The following is a 24675-nucleotide window of genomic DNA, read 5'->3' as shown; positions in this document are numbered from 1 at the left end:
TCAATAGAGAAAAACAGTATCTTTTTCGTTTTCAGAAGACATTCTCCAAATCAAGTAGAGTTCAACCTAAGTCGACCTTCATAATATGGAGGAGTCCTTATTTGATCCTGAGAATAGTATTCATTCAGGCATTTAAAAATATGGATTTTTAAAGCATTTAGACAATTAGAACTAATGATGGAACAGAAATTCTAACACCTCTTTTAAAACTATTTTATGCAATTGCCTTTGTTTATGATGAATTTGAACAATTTTAGGATGAACAACATGTTGCAAGAATAATATTATACAGTGACTTAAAAATAAAGATTTTTGATTTGTCAACTAACAAATTTATGCAAAAAATAGGATACAATGTACCTTTGTATAAATCAAATATTTATCCAATAAAATGAAGCAATAACATGTTCTTTAATTATTTCAGTTCTTTTCCACAATGAGAATCTACCTTTTTTTTTTTTTTTTTTTTAATCATGAGCGAACTGTTTTTGAGAAGCAAGTAACATTGAAAATATACTCAGTATTTACATGGACGATCGAAACTAACTGCAAACAACCATCTTTTGGTCGGATTATAAATTGTATCCTAATTTTGGAATTAAAAATGAGGTTCATGACAGGAACACTTTCTCAGTTTTTAATCAGAATATATACTTCACGTTCTTACCTATGATTCGAAAAAGTTGTTTATTCTCGGAACTTGAACGTTCATAACAGCCTCTTATTGATGCTTATTATTTTAAAGAACATACTTTATTACAGAGGCTATGCAGTGCTTAAATGGGCAAGTGTGTCGCACTGAGGAAAAAGAGCTACAGAATATGGTTGCTGGTTCCCTGGGTTACCTGTATTATGGTTATTTTTTCTTTTTTTTTTTTTTTTTTTGAGACGGAGTCTGGCTCTGTGGCCCAGGCCAGAGTGAGCGGCGCCATCTTGGCTCCCTGCAAGCCCCGCCCCCCGGGTTCCCGCCATTCTCCTGCCTCCGCCTCCGGAGGAGCTGGGACCACAGGCGCCGCCACCACGCCCGGCTAGTTTTTTGTGTTTTTAGTAGAGACGGGGTTTCACCGTGTTAGCCAGGATGGTCTCCATCTCCTGACCTCGTGACCCACCTGCCTCAGCCTCCCAAAGTGCTGGGATTACAGGCTTGAGCCACCCCGCCCGGCCTTATTTTCGTTTATATTTCAACGATGACAAAGTGTAACATTTCCCCAACCTATTTCGTTTGTATTGTAAAGAGCATTGTTAATGATGCCTGCTTGAAATCCTTTATGTTACAATTTACAATATAAATTGGTAAATTAAGCTAATAAAATTCAGTTTAATTAAAAGTTAATTCAAAAGTTAGTAGGCATTTCCATAGCAGCTATCTTAGTCTTTGTTAAACAAAGGCAATAGCATGTAAAAATTAATTTCCTTAGAAGACAATTGAAAATACTATCTTTAATGCATGAACATTCTTAACATCAATCATGCACTAAAAGGTTTTGTCAGACCTGTTGATTTCAAGAGTTATTACAAAGTAGACAAGTTGAAAGCATTTGTCTAAGGATGCCAACTACGCATTCCACCTACTTCTCCGGAATGTTGTGAGGCTCAAAGTGAAATAATGTATGCAAAATTAAATGATAAAGTGATATGTGTAAAGTTTATTTAGTCAATTAATATTGATATTGAATGGCTACCATGTGCCAGCCAATACCTCAGGCACTTAGTAACCGACTACAACTACTTCTAGCTGTCCATTATTTATTTCAACTCTTCATATCAGATAAATATCTGTATTTATATCTATTCACCTATCTATATTTCAGACTGAATTGTTAACATTACTTATTCAATTCTCCTTTTAAAAAACATTTTCCGTCTTTTTTTTTTTTTTTTTTACACGTTTCTTCAAGACGTGACCTATGTTCTTTCAATTAATTATAAAAACCAACACAAAGGTCTCTACTACAGCTTTGAAAGCTCACTGGAACCTCATTGTGCATTCATACTTTGCTGATTTTAGTGGTCACAGGGATCACCGGGGATCTGGCTAGACTGTGGAATCTTATTCAGCGGGACCTCAGATTCTGCATTTCTAACAAGCTCCAAACTGCTGCCATTGCTGCTGCTTTGCCAACACAGCTTGAATCGCAAGGCTCTGTTGTATTGAGCCTGTGGATCAGAGCCGCGTTTGCTCTTGTTATATTATTGTCCTCCATCCCATTTATTTTTGACAGACAGTCTTCTTATAAATAATTAAATTCTTCAGATATAAACAAAATCCTGCATATTTATTCCAACTTTAACGTATCCCTTGGCTGGGAAATTTTAACAGCAAAGATTCTTTGTTTTATACTTTATCTAGAAAACTCTCACATTAATTAGCCAACTCACATACAGTAAAATCAGAGGACTAATTGATGAAAGTTTTGTGTGTTCCGTCCTTTGAGAATTAGAATGTAGAATCTAGTCTCCCTGTTGCTTTCTCTGTCTTGATTACTGTATGTAAATGCAAATACTGAATGACTGAAACATAACCCAGAACACGTCATGACTAAGTTAAATTAAGTCAACACCTGATTTCAATCCAATTTCATTTATGTTTTATGTAAGCATTGTATTGAGCATCCATAGTTTGTTTGAACATGCTTCCTTTCTGCTCCATATTCTATGGTAACTTTATGCAGTTTTGACTACTTTAAAATATTTTAATTATACTGTATTTATTGTTTGAAAATATTTTCACAGATTTTTTGTAATACTAATGTTTACTTTCCAATTGTTTCATGAGTTACAGTATTAATATTAAATGATCATTTATACAAACTCTTGACCATGATTAAAACATTATTCAATTGCCTGACAATCTTCCAGGCTCATCTTTTACTACCACTTATATATCTTAGGCTATAGCTTTATCAAGTTTAATTCAGTATTTTTGTTCATGTTTCCTGCCTTCTCAAATGCTTTCTGAATGACATTGTCTTCTGTAAGGGAGAGGTTTGGCCACCTGTCTATCAGAACTCCCTCCCAGATGCCTCTCTAACCTTGAACTTTTCCAACTACCTCTTTAACCTCCTATGCAGTAAAGTCTTTCCACAGCCCACCCTATATATACTTCTGTTACAGCACACTTAGCAATACTATTTCCAACTCCATGCTTATGTATTTTGCCTTTCTTGATAGACTTGCGGCAAGTTTTTATTTTCTTTTTAAAATTTTCATATTTATAGATTTATGGGATACAAAAGTGCAGATTTATCACATGCATATATTGTGCGGTGGTGAAGCCTGGGCTGTTACTGCACCCTTCACCCCAATAGTGAACCTGGTGCCCAAAAGGCAATTTTTCAACCCTCGTCCCTCTCCGACCCTCCCACCCTCTGCAGTCTCTAATGTCTATTGTTCCACTCTGTATGTCCATGTGTATATCCATTTCTTTAATAGTCGTAATCTCAGTATCTTCATTCAGGGTTTTCATACATCAGTGCTCAATTATATTTTGTTGAATTTTTTATTAAATAATAGGCAACTAAATTTTAAATATGAAATACATCTTTTCTATTTTTAAGTCAATTATAGTTCCAGCATGAGAACTACACACCTGGCTGCCAAGGAAAACATGGGAAAAACTTTTTGTTAAGCTTCTTAGTAGAAGGGTCAGAATTTAGTGGGGTACCCCAGACTGAACCCAGAGTGTCGTGGGTTTTGAAGAGTTGCAAATTCTTTGATACTCTTACCATTGAGATGTGGGGTTTCTGTCTCCTCCCATTGAATCTGGGCAGGATCGTGAGTGCTTTGACCAATAAAGGATGATGGAAATGATGCTGAATGACTTCCAACGCTACTTCATAAAAGGTCCTATAGCTACCACCTGGTTCTCTTGGCACACTCACTCTGGAGGGAGCCATATACAATGAGACCTTCCTGTTGGAGAGGCCATCTGTAAGTGCTCCACTTGAAAGCCCAGCTGAGCTCCCAACCAAGAGCCAGTGTGCGCTGCCTGCCAGGTTAGTAAATCATTGCGGATGTCCAGTTCAGCTAAAATTTCAGTTGGGTGCAGCCAGCATCAGCTGACGTCTGATTACTAGTGTGTGAGACATTCCAGATGCAAACTATTTAGCCAAGTTCTGCCCCAACTCCTGACCTACAAAATGGGAAGCAAAATAAAAGGATTGCTCTGAGGCACCCACTTTTGGAGTAATTTGTTACATATCAATCGTAACTGGAATCGGCCCAGAGTCAGGATTAGGACTCAGATCCTAGCTGTATTTGTTTCTAGGAAACCTACTCTTCCTGTTTAGATCTCAGTTAATCATTTGGTAATTATTAACAGTAATAACTTACATTTTCAGAATACTTCTATCTACCTAGTCACATTTCTAAATTCACAAATAGAATAGCTGTCATTGTTATTGTGCCTGAAACCATGGCCTGAAGTCTCAGAATTAGGCTTCCACAGCATAAGTACTTGAACCCAAGACTTACTATGCATTCTGTATAAGTCAACGAAACCTCCAACCTAAAAATCTGCATACACTCCTACGTCTGACCCACTTCACCTACAATGAGAATTATCTATTAAATTCTCAATATGATCTGGCTCTTTGATTTGCAGACCATATCATCCTTTGATAATAATAATCCCTTTCCATTTCAATCTATGGATGTAATGGAGGAAGTAATAATGTAAACAAGGCCAGCTAGCAGCTTTCAAAAATGGAGTGTTGCTGTAAAGTGTGAATAAGCAAATGGCAGAAAGGAAAGTTAAGCAATGACTTGCTTGAGAAATGAAAAGACAAGCAATTATTCAGATGGGAACATCATATAAAATATGTGAGCAAGATAAAGCAATAACATTTTTCTGAATTGTTATTTTTATAAGGAGAAACGCAATGTTTAACACACATTTTCCTACTGTGAACAATGTGCCATCCCAAACCCCTGAGTTGTGAGGATTTTACTGGTACTCTCAATGGATCTTTTCCTTAACAACGAAGTGGGGGGTGGAGTGCTAATTTCTAAATAGGCGAAGCTCTTATTGGGATAAATGGATAATGGAACAATAGCTAACGATTTACCATAAATCACTGTTAATATTTGCCGTTGCTGTCTGGTGGGTAATTGAATACTCTGAGGACAGATATATAGGACTATGGAACTGTAGCCTGTGTATCTTGACTCCAATATTGACTTGCTGAATGACAATAGAAAAGCAAGTTAGCTTACATGGGTTGAGAAATGGAAGGATTTCTACAAGGTGAACGAATAATTCACTTTACATTGTTTATAAAGTTTACAAGGAGATTAATACATTAATACATAGACAAAAACGAATTACCTAAAAATGATAAATATAGGAAAACAGATTAACTGAATCTCAAGCAGAAGTGCTTAAAAACACCTAAAATAGTTGCATCACTAGATTGCTTTCAGCTAGCTTGTCTCCTTTGTATTAACCGTTCTCAGTCAGCAGCTATGACAAAAGCCTTTTGGTATGTGATTGAAGTTCAGAATATACGTGCACTAAGCATGCTGTTTTCAATTATCATCTAGGAATGGATGACTTTTACAATTTATTGCCTTTGTTGTTTAAAAGAACTGAAATATTTCACTTTTACATAAATACTTATAAAAGTTTGTAGATGAGAGGGGTTAGCCTGTCAGGGTTCATAAAATAATTAATAAGCAATTAATTTGTCTACTTATATCTCTTCTTGTTCCAAGAATGATTTAAAGGAGGCATCATGTACATTGTAATTTACAATATATGAATGGCATAGATAAGTAAAATATTGAACATTGTATTTAAGAAAATAGAAATGGAAAAAATTTTCTTTCAATGATAAAGAATAAATATATTCTGTATCTTTTTCTCTTCCGTGTACTACTTTGGAATTTAGCCCAGAACAACCTCCATAAAGAAAAGTGCATACAAAAGTTGATTTTCAAAAGGATTTTTGTAGAGTGTAACGCTGTACTCTTTTTTATTAAACTTTTTTTGCTTTATTTTTTAATTAATGTATCATATTGGCATATTGTATAGTGAATACAGGAGAAACACATTGCTTAGGTATTTTAGCTCCCATTTCAATATGTGTATGAATCCATTTATATATGCAGAAAGCCACTGACATGTTCACATCATCAAAAACATAAATTTTAATTCTAAATCACGATTTTGTGGACATTAAATTTGATGAATGTGGGATCTACCTTTTTGAAGTTTCATTGAAAATAAGCGAAAAGGAACAGCATTTTTTGGTAGTAATCATCTACTTAATTGACACATTACTATAATATTACATTTGTTTTTAGCCAATTGGCACTGACACAATAGGCACTGATAACTTCTTATATAAACCCAGAAAGTCCTTTACAAAATATCAGTGTATGTTCTATGATAAAATATAAAAGAACATATTAATCAAATGTTTGAGAACGTTTATGTGGTTTTTTAACTGTGGTAATTTAACCTTAGTAATTTAATATACTAATCTTCACTGTGACCCCCCTCAGAGTTCCTCAAACTTGTTTTACACAGTGCACACTTTTTTACAGACCTTTATGAGGTCAGTTTTCTGCTGAACACAATTTAGAATAATTTGCTCCAGGCAGCATTTTCTGATGTAAATAATCTCATCCTTCCATCCTGTTACTGACAAATGAATCCCATCGCCTTTTCTCAAAGACTCTAGAGTTCTGCCACCTTGATTTCCTCTCATGATATATAATCAAGTTGAAACGAATTTTTAATCACTTCTTTGTTCTAGAAGTATGTATTAGATGAAAAGTAACCTGAAATTTTAGCATGTTTTGTTGGTAATTGGCAGAGAAACATATTAGAAAACTATATACTGTATAGTAGATTGTAAAAATCACTTTCCATTTGAGATGAAAAGTGTTTTAAATAAAGAATAAATATTTAATATAATCAAAATGTAATATAACACATAAGTATAATATGTAAAACCTTAGTTTAAATTAACAATTATGTTAAATTTTAGGGTAGTTAACTGAATCATATAATTCACTGCCATTTTTAAAAAAGACTTCTTTGAAATGATTTCAGTGCACAGCAAACCACAGATATACATAATTATTTTTTCATTGGCTAAACAAATCTATATATCTTGGTCAGATGAAGAAAGTTGTCTATTTAATGTCCCTTTATATACTTGAAGATTGTTGAACAAAAGTGCAATTTTTATTATTATTATTATACTTTAAGTTCTAGGGTACATGTGCACAACGTGCAGGTTTGTGCATCCTTTGTAGGGACATGGATGCAGCTGGAAACCATCATTCTCAGCAAACTATCACAAGAACAGAAAAGTACAATCTTTTTAATTTAAATCTTAAGCTTATTCCTTTCTAAAATTTCTGTGGATTACATGGGAAAATACCAACAAAAACACACATATATTAGAAACACATAATAGATTTTTTTTCCCCAACTAAATATGATTTTTCATCCTTGGCCCCGTAGACTGCTACATGGTGACACGTAGCAACCATAAAAGTCTCCTTGACTGGCCCAGTTGTTCTTTGTTTGGCAGATGCTCAAAGTATAGTAAGATCTGGCTACACTTGTTAAAATGTAAATGAAAAATGAATATAGAACAACAGTTGTTAGTATTTAATACACATTCAGATTATTTGGGAATCTTGTTAAAATTCAGATTTAAGTAGATCTAGAGTGGGGTCAGAGAGTCTGTATTTGTAAATCCCAGATGGTCATGATGATGATGAAGATGATGATGAGGATGATACTCCAACGCCCACGCTTTGGGTAGTGAAAACAGAGAAGCAGGTTGACTTATCTCGGTCGGCTGTACAACTCAGGGCTCTATCAGTGATCTGCATTGACGTATTCTGTAAATATTATGTAGATTGTTTATTTGTAAATCATAATTCAGAGCAAAGGCCAAAATATTGTCATAAGACAAAATATGAAACAAAAAAACAACGGTCATTTCATTTTAGTCAGCAATCATTTATGGTTATGTTTGTAATCTACTTTGAAATTTGCTTTGTATTCTTCAACATGTGGATTTCACAATGAGCTGTCCGTCTAAAATTGCTTTATTGTCTCTTGCCATGTAGTCCAGGCTCTGCTAAAATTCACCCTGATGTTTCACTGTACAGACAGGGAAGTAAATTATTCTCCCCTACTGTCTATTGCAGGTACATGTTCTTTCATTTAAAGTTGTCTGCCTTTAAAAAAGGCCTGCTTGCTAACTTATTCTTGCTCATCTCTTCCATGGTTTAGTTCAGTGTGTGGATACCTGTCATTGTGTTCTGTATTACTGCAGTCTCTCTTAAATGACTATTTTCCGTTCTTGAATAACTACTGGAAGCTTCCAAGAAAAAATATTACCATTGCCAATATATATTTTTCACTTAGTGTCAACTACGTTTATCTATTCACAATTAATTTTAATACAATATTATTATCCAAGTATAGCAGGGCCTTTTTTAATGACCATCGTGTAATGTTTTAATTCACTGCTTCTGACTGAACATTATTCTGAAAAATAAATGTCAGGCATAATTTGATAACAAAATATTTGCAGATTTTGTGAAGTTGGTGGTTTTAAGTAGATATAAAATTTGATTGGCTTAGGATTGTAAACTATGGTTAAATTATAACTCCACTTGTCTAGCTGTGCTCATAGTCTCACTTCTCTGTCTTTTTTTCATCATAGTTTCTCACCGAAAATACTCACTTATTAAATATACTGATGGAAAATACAACCACTCATCATAGTGGTGCCCTTTTTTTCTAGATGATCATAATTAATCAATTACAAATTTATGAGAGAGAAACACCTGGCACACTTCCATAAACAAATAGATTTCCTGTGGTTTTAAGAACAGCTGAGGGTATTTCAAAGGGTCAGGGTGATCTGTGAGTAAAGCTCTTTTCACAGTTTGACTTCCCCCACATGCCTGTTTCTCATAAATATGCACCCTTACACCCAACATACATGTATGCATTTACTTATTCAGCAAGCACATGTTGCAAAGGCTACAGAGAAACAAGGAACGTAAAGGAGAGAGAGAAGAATTGAACTTAAAAACATATGCGTATTGAAAACATTGTCTTTTTAAAAATATATTTCTCAAAGGACCATAGTCTAAACCAAAGAACATGAAAAGTGGAAGTTTTATGAGTAAGAAAGATACAGTTCAATGCCTCCAACTGAGGTGATTTTATCCTACAAGTTAGTGGCGGCCATCAGTGTTGGATCCAAGGCACTGATGAAGCAGGATGCGCCCATCTTTCCTTCAGCTGCTCTTCCAGACCTACTTTCTCACCTTTGACTACACTTTTGTGGAAGAATCTACCGGTATGTCTTCACATTTGAGAGGGAAATATACTAAATTTATTTTATTTATTTATTTATTTTTTTTGTTATTTAGTTTTTATTTCATAATCATAAACTTAACTCTGCAATCCAGCTAGGCATGGGAGAGAACAAGGAAAACATGGAACCCAAAGGGAACTGCAGCAAGAGCACAAAGATTCTAGGATACTGCGAGCAAATGGGGTGGAGGGGTGCTCTCCTGAGCTACAGAAGGAATGGTCTGGTGGTTAAGATAAAACACAAGTCAAACTTATTCGAGTTGTCCACAGTCAGCAATGGTGATCTTCTTGCTGGTCTTGCCATTCCTGGACCCAAAGCGCTCCATGGCCTCCACAATATTCATGCCTTCTTTCACTTTGCCAAAGACCACATGCTTGCCATCCAACCACTCAGTCTTGGCAGTGCAGATGAAAAACTGGGAACCATTTGTGTTGGGTCCAGCATTTGCCATGGACAAGATGCCAGGACCTGTATGCTTTAGGATGAAGTTCTCATCTTCAAATTTCTCCCCATAGATGGACTTGCCACCAGTGCCATTATGGCGTGTGAAGTCACCACCCTGACACATAAACCCTGGAATAATTCTGTGAAAGCAGGAACCCTTATAACCAAATCCTTTCTCTCCAGTGCTCAGAGCACGAAAATTTTCTGCTGTCTTTGGAACCTTGTCTGCAAACAGCTCGAAGGAGACGCGGCCCAAGGGCTCGCCGTCGACGGCAATGTGGAAGAACACGGTAGGGTTGACCATGGCTAGTAGTACAAGAATTTCCTCGGCGGCAGCGTCTGCAAAGCCGAAATATACTAAATTTATGATACTGAGATGTTTTCTACCTTTGCATATCTATATATTTTTACCTCACCTTCATTAAATGCAGTTTTCTTTTAAAAGCCAGGGTTCGTGACAGTTGTAACCAATATTAAAAAGACTGTGCTGTTAAGTACAGTGGTTACTACCCATATGTACAACTTGAGATGTGCTATTAGTTTGAAACATAACCAGATTTTCAGGACTGAGGACACAAAAAAAGAGTACAAAACATGCCACCGATGATCTTCTTACATTGATTACGTGCTGAAATGGTATTCTGACTACATTGGGGTTAAGCAAGACCTATTGTTAAAATTAATTTCACTTGTTCTTTTCTGTCCTTTTAAATACGGCTACTAGCAAACTTAAAATTACATCTGTGACTCACGTGATATTTATTTTGAACAGCACTACTATAAGGGTTTGGTTTGGGTTTTCTTCCTATGTTTTAAATTTTGTAATGCACAATATTATTTTCTCATTTTGATGTCTTTATTTCTAATCAGTCAGAATCTTAAAACAACTCCTCAAAAATTTGACCTAAAAAAACGGAAAAGAATGGTCTTTTGCCCCAAACCATATATTTAAGTCAAACTTAAAGCTAATATCTACTCTTTTAAAGTATTTGAGTATCATAAACTGTTAAATTTAAGTAATTGAGTTTTCATGACTCGTGTTACACAGTAATCAATAATATTATGCAAAATAAAAATACGATTTTTATAAATATTTTAAAATTTGCTTTTAGTTTAAAACTCAGGGGAAAATACTATAAAAATAAATCTAGACTAATGAGGAAACATCTACTGTTTTTGAACGTTAAGGAATTTAACTATGTATTTCATAGCTTATGCATTTTCAATTGTTTATAAAATGCTTGGCATAAAATACTGAGTACTATACTTTCTCTTAAATTTTTTTAATTCTAATTGTAAAATTACAGTATGAAAATGTTGAAGGTACAAATATTATTGTTGCTACCAACATAATAATGCATGTACTAATCAAAATAGCATGAAGGCTTTTTCCAACATTATTTAGTAAACGACAGGAATCAGAGCCTGGCAAGTCTGTGCTGATGCTTTTCAGGGCTGCGGAGTGTTTGGGACGGCAAAAGAGCCCTACAGCACGTGGGCTTTGTTCGTAAAATAGTCCTGGTCTATGATTTTAGATTATATTTTTAGTCCATGATTTCAGATTATATTTTTAAGGGTTTCTTGTATTTAACTTACAATATTGTTCTCTAGAATCATAGTGGTATCTAGGAGGTAATTTGTAGAAAAACGGGGTGCTTTGTCAATATTTTTTAAAAATTAGTCACTAAATACTCATGAACAGTAAGAAGAAAAAATATGTACACATTTATATGTATATATGTGCATCTATGTGTATTTATATGCACACACACACATATATATATCTTTTAAAAACACCTACTAGGTAAAATTTTCCATGATTATTGCTCTTCTTTCCCTACCCCTGACATTATACCTTGGGTTTTTTATTCTTATTTTTTAATTTGAAAATCCATGTCAAGAAATGGAACTGGATTTTTCTATACATTTTAATTTTTATTCAGATTTATTTTAAGTTTACTTTGTTATTACTGGATCCATTGAACTAGCAAAGCAGTGAAGTGAGCATACGTGGCCACTGCACTGCAATTTACTGCCTTTTAAGGGGTGCTGTAATCATCATGTCATGGGCATTTGCCAGAGTGGACTATTACTGAATCATGTGGATGATTCGTACCAGCTCCAGAGGATTCAATCGTTTTCCATTTTCATTAGTGGGAATCTATGTCCTTCACAATCAATGATTTATATTTAAGTCAACAACTGAAACAAAGAAATTTGAATTAGAGCAGTAATGGAATGTGGGTGAAATTTTTCTGTGTGCACCTTCTGTTTCATCATAGTTTGTTAAAATCTTTGGCATAGATGGAAATTCTAAAGTACTATGATGACAGCCTTCAATTCTAATAAAAAGCATTATAAATAGTATAACCAACGTAAAGTTAAAGGCAAAACAAGATTTCAAAGAAAACACAAATGGTAAGAAGTCACACATGTACTTGAGAGACGTGCATTGTTTCCATGTAAAGAGAAGTGTAATCTAATGAATGAATTGTCATAGTCAAAACCTCTTAATCAATAATAAAATGCAGCATTTAGTCACAACAGGATTAAATCTGTCATGAAGATTTCTTTTGTTGTAAGGTGACTATTTTTTTCTTTAAAAAGTTTAAAGTCATAATAATGAACGGATATATTTATTCTGCTTTTTTTCATGAGAAATTAAATTGTGACTTCATGAAGGATTTTTTTTTCTTGAAAACTTCTAAGACTGGTCAATCAGTCATGTTCGACAGATATGTTTTATTCTTTCCTCACATACGTTAGCGTTGATTTGTGCCTAATGACAAGAATTCCATATATATATGTGTGTGTGTGAGTGTGTGTGTGTTTGTGTGTGTGTTTGTGAGTGTGTGTGTGTGTGTTACCTTTCTGCCTGGGTCTTTACTGCTTCTTCATTAGCATATGTCATTCTTGAGTCATTATTTGGATCTCAATATTTGTGAAGAGCTTCAAAATTAAGGGTCTTAGTTTTTTACAAGATTATTATTATTTTTTACTTTTGCAGCATAGTAAAACATCTGTGAAATAAACTTCAATACATTCTCAAAGAGAGAGACTAATATATCTAATAAAACATACCTCACCAGAGGAAGTGAGAAAGAATCTTATATTCCTATATCATATATAGTCACATTTTTAGACCACTGAGATCAAATTTGGACCCTTTGATTAGATAGAGATATCTTATGAGCAATGAAAAAAGAATGGGAAAAATCCTTGCATAATGACCCTGGGAAGAATACAAAGAAACTGGATTTATCTTTTCTCTAAAAAAGTCAGAGATGGGGACCATAATAACATGAGCCATAAATTACCATTTGAGGAACTGGAGCTGTGAAATTTGCTCCACTGGATATTTGTTATGGAAAGTATGGATAAATACTGATTTTTTTTCCTAGACTGGTACAAATATGCTCCTTTTAAGAAGCAAGTGGATGATGATGATGTTATTTCTGTGGGGCTTCAAGTCCTTGAATAATTGAGCAAGCAGTAAATATGTTCAGATGCTAAACCATAAACACAATTAAGATTATCTCTTCTTTGAAATGAATGTACCTTCATCCAACGAGTATGTTAAATGAATTATACTGTAATTCTGGAATTCATGAGTTGATTGTGTATTTCTAATGTATTTTGTGAATCATTAAAAATACCAAGCTAACTCTGAAACTCTAATTTGCAAGATATGATTCTCTGGTCCTGGCATAACAACAAATTTATGGTATTTTCTGCATTTACATGCAAAAATGATTTTATAATCATAGAATATCAGACTTGGGGAAAGATCCCATCTGGTAACTTTCTTCTTATTTGATTAAAAGAAAGGTCAGTCTTTATAGAAATAATTTCATAACTTAGTCTAATTCATAGTAAATCTTAGTTTAAATCTTTCTATTTTCTGGTGAATCATGTTGTTAAAAGGAAAAACCTGATAGAAAGCATGATTTGTATTAATTCCCTTAAATTAGTGAATGTTGCTCCTCGAACAGGCAAGCTATAAAACTGCCAGAGATCTTCAGTTGGTGAGGATAAGGGCAAGAAGATGGAAGATCAAGACTAGAGACAAATAGGAAACACCCTCTATCTAGTTCATGGGGCTGTAATTATTGTCATTTGAAAGAAATCTGTTTTTAAAAGGCAGTATTTTCTGTGGCTGTTTGAATTTCTTATTTTTTGCCTTCAGTTAGAAATGGGAGAAGCTTGGAACTTAGAATTATCCTCTTCTTTTCTCCTGAGAGGTAGTAATTGTAAACACTGTTTCATCTATTATGGGTCAAAGACTTTAAAAATAGTGGAAAATAGTTTGGATGCAAAGCTGGCATGAAGGCTCAAAATACACAAGAGAATGTGATCCATCCGAAGGAGTTTTGGGATTAATTGGATGTGCTTTGGTCTAGCTTCATGATCGAGATTAAATTTATACAACAAATGCAATTGATATAAAAATGTATACAGTAAAGCTACAAAATGACCAAATATTTTCTAAAAACTTATTTTTCTAAAATGAAGGAAAATTTTAAGTCTTATTATTTCTATTAGATTAGAAAATGTATTTATCCATCTCTTTATATAGCTACACATGTAGTCCTAGTGGATACCTCACTGCTTAACCCCCACGTACAGGAAAGTAGAAATGTTTTCATTGTTTTGACAGGCTTATTGTTCCGCATCTTCAAGTTATATAATTACCTGCTTATAAAGTCTACAAGAAAGAAAAATTATTTATTTTAAAACCCTTCAAAAGTATTTCCTCTTAATTTGTATAATATATAAATTATGAATAAACATTGAAGCTTTGAATTTTAAAGAAAATATTAGGTATTAAGTTTATAAGATATTTACACGATTGACAAAAAATTACTGGACAAAAATAAACTTCAGTTGAAATCTAAAAATTACTTTTATCTACTTCATTCTTTTCCTGCTAAATCATGGAAACTTGCTGCACTTAGCAATGAATAACTTGGTTTTATCACAGTTGCACAAAAAATACCAAATACAAAACTTATTAAGGTCATAGGTTCGTTTCTTTAGAATCAATTCAGTTTAATTCTATCCATAGCATTAACATCTTTTCAGAAGGAAATATCAATGAAAATTATTGATCTTTTGACAAAATCTAGGTCATGGAGTACATGTTATTTAATTGTTCACTCTTATTAAATAAGCCTTCAAATTGTATTATGTAGTTTAGGAATTTAAACCTAAGTGATATCTAAAATCGGAATAAAATTTTTAGTTATCACTGTAGCATATGAAGTGGGAAAAAAGTATGTAGCACCTGAACACCAAAAAACAAGAATATAGTGTGTATTGTCTATTTATGAATTTAAAAGGATGCAATATCCATGTCTGTAACCCTACTCTTCCCTACTATCACAACCCACAACATCACTGTCTTTTCTGCACTTTTGACCTCAGTTTCTGTATCATTCATGTAATTCAATTTAATACTTATCTAAACCCCTAGGTAACTTCTTTCTCTATTCAGAAGAATATTATTATGCCTTAAAAGAACATACATTTTGAGATTCTAACCAAAGCAATGGATCATCTCCTCAGAGGAAAACATGCACAGTAGCACACACACAGTCAACATTTTGAACTCTACAGAGTTAAAAACTATGTTAGTAACTTTTCATCATTAAAGCCGTAATAATTCAAATAATACCTGATGCTGATAACTGATTGATTTTTTAAAATTCAATGGCAGTAAAAACATGTGTGAAGCATTTGTTTGATGTTTTTGTTTTTTAAATTTCTTAAATGAGAACTAAAATTTATGTATTACTGGTAAAAATTGTGTTTAGCTCATATACATAAGTATTGTTTTGATCATTAAGCCAACTAAAAGGAAGATGGGTACACATCACACAAATTTAAAGTAGACAAAGGAAATGTTCTTGATACCCACTAGAAAAAGTTCTGGGTACTTCATGTGCTTTAAGGGCAGGTGCAGATATGCCATTACACTTTTTCATAGCTCGGTCCCCACGTGGATAAATGATCCATTGCTCACCACAGTGATGATGATGCTTTCCACACAGTGAACACAGAGTAAATATTATTTACTAACCAGAAGACACCATACAATAAATTATTAGTAGGTGGCATCTTTAATGGAGCACATGTAGCAGAGATACACATCTCAAAGAGGCTAATACTAAATTTGGCTACTCCCAACATTTCCAGTCACCCTAGTTAAACTTTTATTTTCAATGGCAAATTCTAATAGTATCATAAAATTATAATATGAGGGGCAGATTCCTAATGCCTTTTGCCAGCGGCATTTTCCCTGTGGATTTAAATATCTTGTTGATATATTGCAAGGTAACAATTTTGCAGTTAACTCATGTTGGGAGTATCTTGTTAAAAGTGAGTAACATATTCAGTGGTAGAGATCCACACTAGCATTCCTTTGGTTCTGCAATATAATCCTTAATGTGAAATGAAGTTTTGATTGTTTTAACTACAAAACATAAAGGAGCCTGCACTACATCAAGACCTTTAATGGAAACTAATGGAATTTTTGGCATAAAATAGTAGAATTAATTAGATCCAGCATTGCACACTGTTTAACTGCTAGCCTGCCATTTTACACTGATTTGAAGTCATACATACTTAACAAAAGACATGGGTTGATTGCACAAAGGAGTTGAACACTCTTTTGACATTTGCTGTGTAAGTTATTATCCACTGTGAAAAGATTATTGACTTTTTTTAAGGAGATATTATGGAGAGAAATGATTGCTACCAGGATGACTGGTAGAATTATGTATGAGATAAGTAATAACTCTAATTTCTCATCTGCTGAATAAATGGCTTTAATTTTAAAATACTAGTTAGTGCATATGAGATTTCTGCTGAATTGAGCAGAATTATCAAAGCTGGCTTTGAAATGTAATGGACACTGAGAGCAAAGCCTAAAACCTTTTTTCTATACCTTTGCTTTTCAATAGTTATTTGTCCTACATTGTTAGTGATGTTCCTTATATCTTATTTCTTTCTAAAGTTTGATCTAAAACTTGCATGTGCTTTACTCTGGATTTATACTAATAGGCTATAGAAAACACCCGTGCCTCTGGTTCTTGTATAAGAAATTGATCATACTTATTGAGAGTTGATGGCAGTTTAGTTAGTCTGGAGAAAAGATCAGTTACATCTAGGTAATACTCAGTTAAAAGCCTAAAGGCTTCTTGTGTATTTTTTCTATAATATATTCTTCCCATTATTGTGATTTTCTGTAACTGAGTACCTCAACTTTGCCTCATCATTATAAATATCTGAAAAGCTTGTTATAAAATAAGTTTCCACAGGCCCATCTAATGGAGAATCACAATACTAGGATGTGTGCATGTATTTCCCTACATATACCTATCTCCCTTGTATCCAGGCAGGCTTAAGATATGCAAAGAGTTCTGGCCAGTGGTCCATGAGGAGAGGTGGTGTGTAGTGTCAGGATGTGACCATTAAGAAAGAAGTGGTAAGCCTCCCCTCCTTCATTCTTCTCTTGTTCTGGTGTAGAGACATTGGAGGCTATATGTCCCTGATTGTATGTGTATCAGATGGAGAAAAGGGTCACTTCACATAAATGTGGTGGTCATTAATGCTATTACAATGTATAAATATTACAATGTATAGACAATCTCTCTTTGCATGTTCTGATATGCAGATTTCAGTTACCACAGTTTAATTCAATAAATAGCACAAGTCCTCCAATATCACAGTTCAATCCCCAACACCATTATCTGTGAGTAATTGCATAAAGAATGAACTCAATGCTAGCTCTTTGGTCCACAAATCAGTAATTAAATAATACCTGTGCATCATGATCAGTGACCAGTTACTTCTATGAAAGCCTGTCAAATTGTCACTGCATACATATTATTTAGTCCTCACACAACCAGCAACAGCATCACATGTGTTCGTGTTAACTCCTTATCTCCCAGTGGTAATCTGTGGCATTTGCAAAAATAGATAATCAGTAGAAAGAATTGACCAACAAAAGATGAAAGTGCAGTAAATAAATGAAAACAGATAACGGTGGAAGTGATCAATTAAATGTAAATAGATGTACAGAAGAAATAATCTACTCCCATAATGATGACACTGCTGCCATTCCAGAGACCCCAGATATGCGGCTAGATGACTTAGTAAAGGTGAACTTCTCAACATAAATTAGGAAACTGTTGTGACAAAAAGGATGAAGATGTCCCAGAGGAAGCGCTGTGGCAAAATACTTGATATTAAAGAAATTCTCAGAGATATTTCACGACATTGAAAATGTCAGGGATATAATGTTGGGAGATGATTCAAACTTAGAAAGGACTGTGACAATTCACCAAGGCATGGCAAAGATGCTTGCTCCATGTCCTAAGTGATATGACAAGAAAACAAGCACTATTCAAACTAGTCAAGTTCTTTTGTTTTTTTCAGAGAAATTCACCTCTTCAAATCTCAATGTTTCTAATATTTTAAATTACAGGTTTTTAAATGAAAATCATTTTATATTTCATTTTACATCTATAGCCAACAATAAAAGAACATTCAATGTTTTGACTGAAATTTGTTAAGGTCACAGAGATATAATTTTTTCTATTGATATTAAGATTGCTTTTCACAGTTTCAATTTGTAGTCATTTTTACATCCCTTACCTTAACATGCAAAATGAAGACTGCTTGTATTTGGTTAAGAATGGTTTGTTAACTGAATGAATAAATGGTAAAGTATCTGGTAGATAATTTTGATGGTAGTATCTTTGTGTACTTCTCAAATCATGTTATAGTCACCATCTACTCCAAGTTGAAGTTAGCATTTTATAAAAGATAAAACATGACTCCACTTAACATTTTCCACTTTGCAATAGTTCTCTGTTCTAGTTATAAGGTCCTCCTTTCATGTCCTCATGGTTATTATGTATCTTGTCACCTCATGTTCTTCCCTATGTTTTTCTCTGTCTCTCTCCACCTGCTTAATTCCTCCTTACCGTCAGATTTCAACTGAGGTCTCTTCCTCAACGAGCCTTCTGGATGTTTCTATGTCAACCCTCTCTTTTACAGCTCATACAGAATTTATCTTTCATTTACAACAGTTACTACAGTTACCATTTTTCACTTAGTAATTATTTTACGAATTTCTGTGTTAGCCACTCTAGGTTTCTTCATGGCAAGTTTCACGTCAAGTACAAAGCACATGCTCACTAACCTCTTGTTAATTTTAGAAAGTGAATGAATATGGAGGCAATATTGCCTTCTTTTCAAAATATTTTGGTTTTCTTTATTCTAAGTAACTGGTAATTCTGAGTAATGTACTTTTAGCTTGCAAAGGAATCTTATGAGTCACATTGTCCAAATATCTGAATTATTTCTATCCAATTAATGATTATTATTTTTTTGGTTAGAACTGAGGAGTGCTTGATTCTAATCAATAGTTTTCTTATTAGCTTTTCTAATGGCTGAATTTAGATAATTGACTTCTAATTAAATATAGGGACACTTGGGTATAAAATAGAAATATTTTATATTATATTTTATGTGGAAATAGAAAAGTACCAAGAAAAATGCAGAAAGCACACAGAAAAGAGGTTGCACATAGAAAAGGCAAGAGATTAGTAATTATTTCTCTTAATTCTCAATACACTTGAAATTTTGCACATTTCTTATTCGTCCTTTAGACAGAAATTTTTACACATTTGAAATTGTACACATTTCTTGTACCATTCATCCTTTAGACAGAAATTTTCCCAATTTACTTTGGTAGAAAATAATATTTTGAGAGTTTAACTAATTTGTTCAGGGCTAGTAAGTGATTTATAAAGGATTTGAACTCAGGACTGTCTGACTTCATAATCTCTACCTCTCATCCAGGCTGAATCCTAAGAAAAGACACCAAAATGTTCAGTGTTATTCTGTGGTATCATGGAGGCATTTTCTTCATTGGCACATATTATTTTCTTCTATTCCTTTAAAAAGTATTGAAGTAAGATTTACATATAAAAAGTTGTACATATTTAATGTATACAAAGGAAGGAGTTTGAGGATAAGCATATACTCATGAAATCATCAATATCATCAATGCCAAAAACATACCCATCACCTCCCAAAGTTTCCTCCAGCCTTCTTTATTTTTATTATTGAAATTTATGTGAGTGTGTTATAAGAATGTAACATAAGATCTACCATCTTAGCAAATTTTAAGTTGGCAAAAAAGTATTAGCTTTAGGCACTGTGCTAGTAGTAGATCTCAATAACTTATTTATGTTGCATAACTGAAACTTTGCACCCCTTAAACATCAACTCTCATTTTTCCCTCCCCAAGCATCTGGCAATCACTATTCTACTGTCTGCTTCTATGGGTTTGGCTATTTTAGATTCTACATGTAAGTGAAATCATGATATTTGTCTTTCTGTGTCTGGCTTATTTCCCTTGGCATAATGTCCTCAGGGTTCATGAGATATGTTGTCACTGATGACAAAAGTTTCTCTTTTTTAAGGCTAGTCAAGTGAAGCAGTGGAAGTAAAAATTTTCCTTTTTTAAGGCTGAGTAATGTTCTATTTTTACGTATTTACAACATTTTCTTGATCTCTTCATCTATCAATGGACGTTTAGGTTGTTTCTATAGTTTGGCTATTTTAAATAATGCCACATGAACATGGAGCTGCAGATATCTCTTAGAAATCCTGGTTTCATTTCCTTTGAATGTATATTTAGAAGTGAGTTTGTTGGATCATATTGTAGTTCTCTTTTAAATTCCTTGAAGAAACTCCATAGTATTTTCTATAATTGCTGTACCAATTTGTATTCTCACCAAGAGTGTACAGAGGATTCTTTTTCTTCATATTCTCAACACTATTTATCTTTGGTTTTTAATAATAGCCATCTTAACAGGTATGTGGTGATATCTTATTGTTTTGATTTGCATTTCTCTGATGATTAGTAATGTTGAGCATCTTCACATGTTGGGCATTTGTGTGGAGACAGTTCCTTTTTTTAGAGAGCTGTCTATTCATGTTCTTTTCGTATTTTTTAGTTGAGTCTTGTTGGTTTGGTTTGGTTTTACTTTGTTGTGATTCGATTGTATCAATCCCTTGAATATTTCAGATATTAACCCCTTGTTAGATATATGGTTTACAAATGTTTCTTCCCATGCTCTAGGTTGCTTTTTCATCTTGTTGATTGTTTTCTTTTGTGTGTAGAAGCTTTTTAGTTTGATGTCATCTTACTTGTTTAGGTTTGCTTTGGTTGTCTACGCTTTTGGTATCAGAACCAAAAAATAAAAATCATAGCCAAGACCAGTGTCGAGAAGGATTTTCCTTTTTCCTCTAAGAATTTTATGGTTTCGGATGTTATATTTTGTCTTTCATCCATTTTGAGTTGATTTTTGTGTATGCTGCAGTTTAGGGTTCAATTTTATGTGTGTGCCTAAAATATCCAATTTTTCCAACACTATTTACTGAAGAGACTATCCTTTCCCCACTGTGTATTTTCGTCAAAAATTAGCTGACCATATATGCATGGCTTTATTTCTGGAATTTCTATTCTGTTCCATTGTTCTATGTATGTTTCTATGCCAGTACCATACTGTTTTAATTACTATAGCTTTGTAGTATTATTTGAAATCAGAAAGTGTAATGTTTTCAGCTTTGTTCTTTTTTTTCAAGATTGCTTTGGTTATTCGGGGTCTTTCCATAGGAATTATAGGATGGTTTTAATATTTCTGAGAAAAAAGTGCTATTATAATTTTTAAAGGCATTGCTTTGAATTTATAAATCACTAGGTATTATGAACGTTTCAATAATATTAGTTCTTCCAATTCACAAATAAGAAATATTTTCCTATGTATTTGTGTCTTCTTCCATTTCTTTCATCAGTGTTTTATAGTTTTTCAAGAATAGCTCTATTCTCTTACGTCCTTGGTTAAATGTATTCCTAAGTATATTATTCCTTTTGACAATATTATAAATGGGAATGTTTTCTTATTTGTTTTTTAGACAGTTTGTTGTTAGTGTATAAAAATGCAACTGAAACTGTGTGTTGGGTTTGTATTCCAAAACTTTACAAAATTTATTAATTCTTACTTATTTTTTGTGGAGTCTTTAGGGTTTTCTATATATATAATCAAGTTATATGCAAAAAGAGACAATTCTACTTCTTTCTTTCAAACTTGAATGTCTTTACTATCTTCCCTTGACTAATTGCTCTGGCTAGAACTTCCAGTACTATGTTATTTAGAAATGACAAGGGTGGGCATTCTTATCTTGTACATAATGTTAGAGAAATAGCTTTCCGCTTTTTGACTTTTATTATGTTGCATTTACATTTGATCTTATGTTGTAAATATCTTCTATAACTAATATGTCAAGAGTTTTAATCATAAAAATGTGTTGAATTTTGCCAAATGCTTTGTCTCCATTGGGATGATTATATGATTTTTATAATTTATTCTGTTGATGTAGTATATAACATTTATTGATTTGCATATGTTAAATTATCCTTATATTTCAAAGATAAATCCTACTTGATCATAGTGAATGATTCTTTTAATGTGCTGTTGAATTTCCTTTGCTATGATTTGGTTAAGGATTTTTGCATCTCTGTACTTTTCTTCTAATGTTCTTTTGTGACTTTGGTATCAGGGAAATTCTCGCCTTATAAAATGAGTTTATAAATGTTTCTTCCTCTTCAAGTTTTTGGAAAGAGTTTGAGAAGAAATGGCACTAATTCTTTAATGTTTAGTAGCATTCATCCATGAAGCCATCTGATCATGGCTTGTTGTTGCTGCTGGGAGGATTTTGATTACTGATTCAATCTACTTATATGTTATTGTTCTGTTCAGACTTTTTATATTATCATGATTAAGTCTTAGTAGATTGTACGTTTTTAGGAATTCATTTCCCTTTTGATTTCTTCTTTAACCCATTGGTTGTTCAGAAGTATGTTGCTTAATTTTCACATATTTGTGAATTATCTGATTTTCTTCCTAGTATTGATTTCTAGTTTCATACCGTTATGGTAGAAAACATATTTGATATTTTAATCTTTCTAAATCAGTTAAGACTTCCTTTGTGACCTATCATCTGATCTACTCTGGAGAATTCTGTGTGAACATTCTATGTGGTGAATGTGTTTCCTACTGCTGTTTGATAAAAAAAACTTTTATACATGTCTATTAGGTCTATTTGATTTTTAGCGTTGTTTAAGTCTGTTTCCTTACTGATTTTGTTTCTAGATAATCTGTCTTTGTTAAAAGTGGTAGATTGAAATCCCCTACTATTATTTTATTGCTATTTCCCTATTCAGTTCTGATAATATTTACTTTATATATCATGATGCTCCAATATTGAATGCACATATATTTATAATGGTAATGTCCATTCGATAAACTCATGACTTTGTTCTTTTGCAATAACTTTCTTTGTCCCATTTTACAGTTTTTGACTTAAAATCTACTTCATCTCATATATATAACCAACTCTGCTCTGTTTCAGTTACAACTTGTGTAGAATATCTTTTTTCATCCATTTACTTTTAGATGATGTATGCTATGAAAGCTAGTGAGTCTTTTGTAGATCTTTTTTTTTTTTCATCATTTAGTCACTCTATGTTTTGATTGAAAGATTTCATCCATTTGCATTTGAAGTAATTAGTAATTATAGATAGTTAAAGAATTACTCTTGCCATTTTGTTAGTTTTGGGGTTTTTCTTTTTTACGATTTTGTGGTGGCTTTTATTCTCCCTCTCTTGCTGTCCTTCTTGGTGATTTGATAAAATTTTTACTTGTATGTTTTGATTTATTTTTATCTTTTATTTATCTAATATATGTTTTACCTTTGTGATTTCCATGAGAATTATAAAATCTTGATAGTTAAAACAATCTATTCAGCCTGATAACAACTTAATTTTTGTTACATATTAAAACTCTATATTTTCATTCGTGAACATACATTTTATGATATTGATGTAACAATTTACAGCTTTTTATATGGTGTATGCATTATATAATTGCTGTAGCCATAACTATATTGAATACTTTGCCTTTTAACTTTTATACTAGAGTTAAAATTAATTTGTACAACATCATTACACTACTAGAGTATTCAGACTTTGACTATATTTTTCCCTTACCCATCATATGTTTTCATGTTGCTAATTAGCAACTCTTCATTTCATTTTTTGAAAATCAGGTCTAACAGTGATGAAATCTCACAATATTTGTTTGTCTGGAAATGTCTTTATCATGCTTTCATTTCTGAAGAATAGCCTTGCCAAGTATAGTATTTTTGTTTGGTTTTTTTTTTTTTTTTTCCAGCACTTTCATTATGTCATCCAACATTCTCCTGCTCTGTAAGATTTGTGTTGAGAAATCCACTGATAGTCTTATGAAGATTTCCTTATATGTGATGAATTGCCTTTCTCTGGCTGCTTTCAAAATTCTCTTTGATTTTTGACAATGTTATTAGAATGTGTCTCATTAAAAGCCTCTATGTTCAACATATTGGGGTTATTTGTGCTTCAACGATCTGGATGTTCATTTCAATATCTAGATTTGGGGTGCTTTCTGTCATTATTTCTTAAAATAAGTTTTCTGGTCCTTTGTCTTTCTCTGCTGCTTCTGGAACTTTTATAACGTGTACATTAGTTCACTTGATAGTGTTTCATACATATCATCAGATTTCTTTACTCTTTTTCATTCTTTTATCTTTTTATTCCACTAATTGGATCATTTCAAATTATCTGTCTTTGAGTTCACTGACTCTTTTTTCTACATAATTAAATACGCTGTCGTAGCTCTCTTTTGAAGTTTTCAGTTTGCACATTGTATTCTTCAGCTGAGCTTCTTTCAGACCATTATTTCAAATCTGTTGTCAGGAA

General features: G+C 33.0%; 1 protein-coding gene and 1 pseudogene across 2 annotated transcripts in view; one reads left to right on the top strand and one right to left on the bottom strand.

The window, feature by feature from the left end:
- Positions 1–24675, top strand: part of ROBO2 (roundabout guidance receptor 2) — a 1747433-nt gene that overhangs the window by 852127 nt on the left and 870631 nt on the right. The window lies entirely within an intron of this gene.
- On the bottom strand, positions 9405–10140 carry LOC111521571 (annotated as a pseudogene). The gene has a single exon (XR_002724994.3). The product of XR_002724994.3 is annotated as a peptidyl-prolyl cis-trans isomerase A pseudogene (transcript).

This window comes from Piliocolobus tephrosceles, chromosome 2 (genome assembly GCF_002776525.5).
Source record: "Piliocolobus tephrosceles isolate RC106 chromosome 2, ASM277652v3, whole genome shotgun sequence".
In the NCBI taxonomy this organism is placed as follows: Eukaryota; Metazoa; Chordata; class Mammalia; order Primates; family Cercopithecidae; genus Piliocolobus; species Piliocolobus tephrosceles.
Note: the sequence above shows the minus strand (reverse complement) of the source record. Positions and strands in the feature narration are given on the sequence as shown.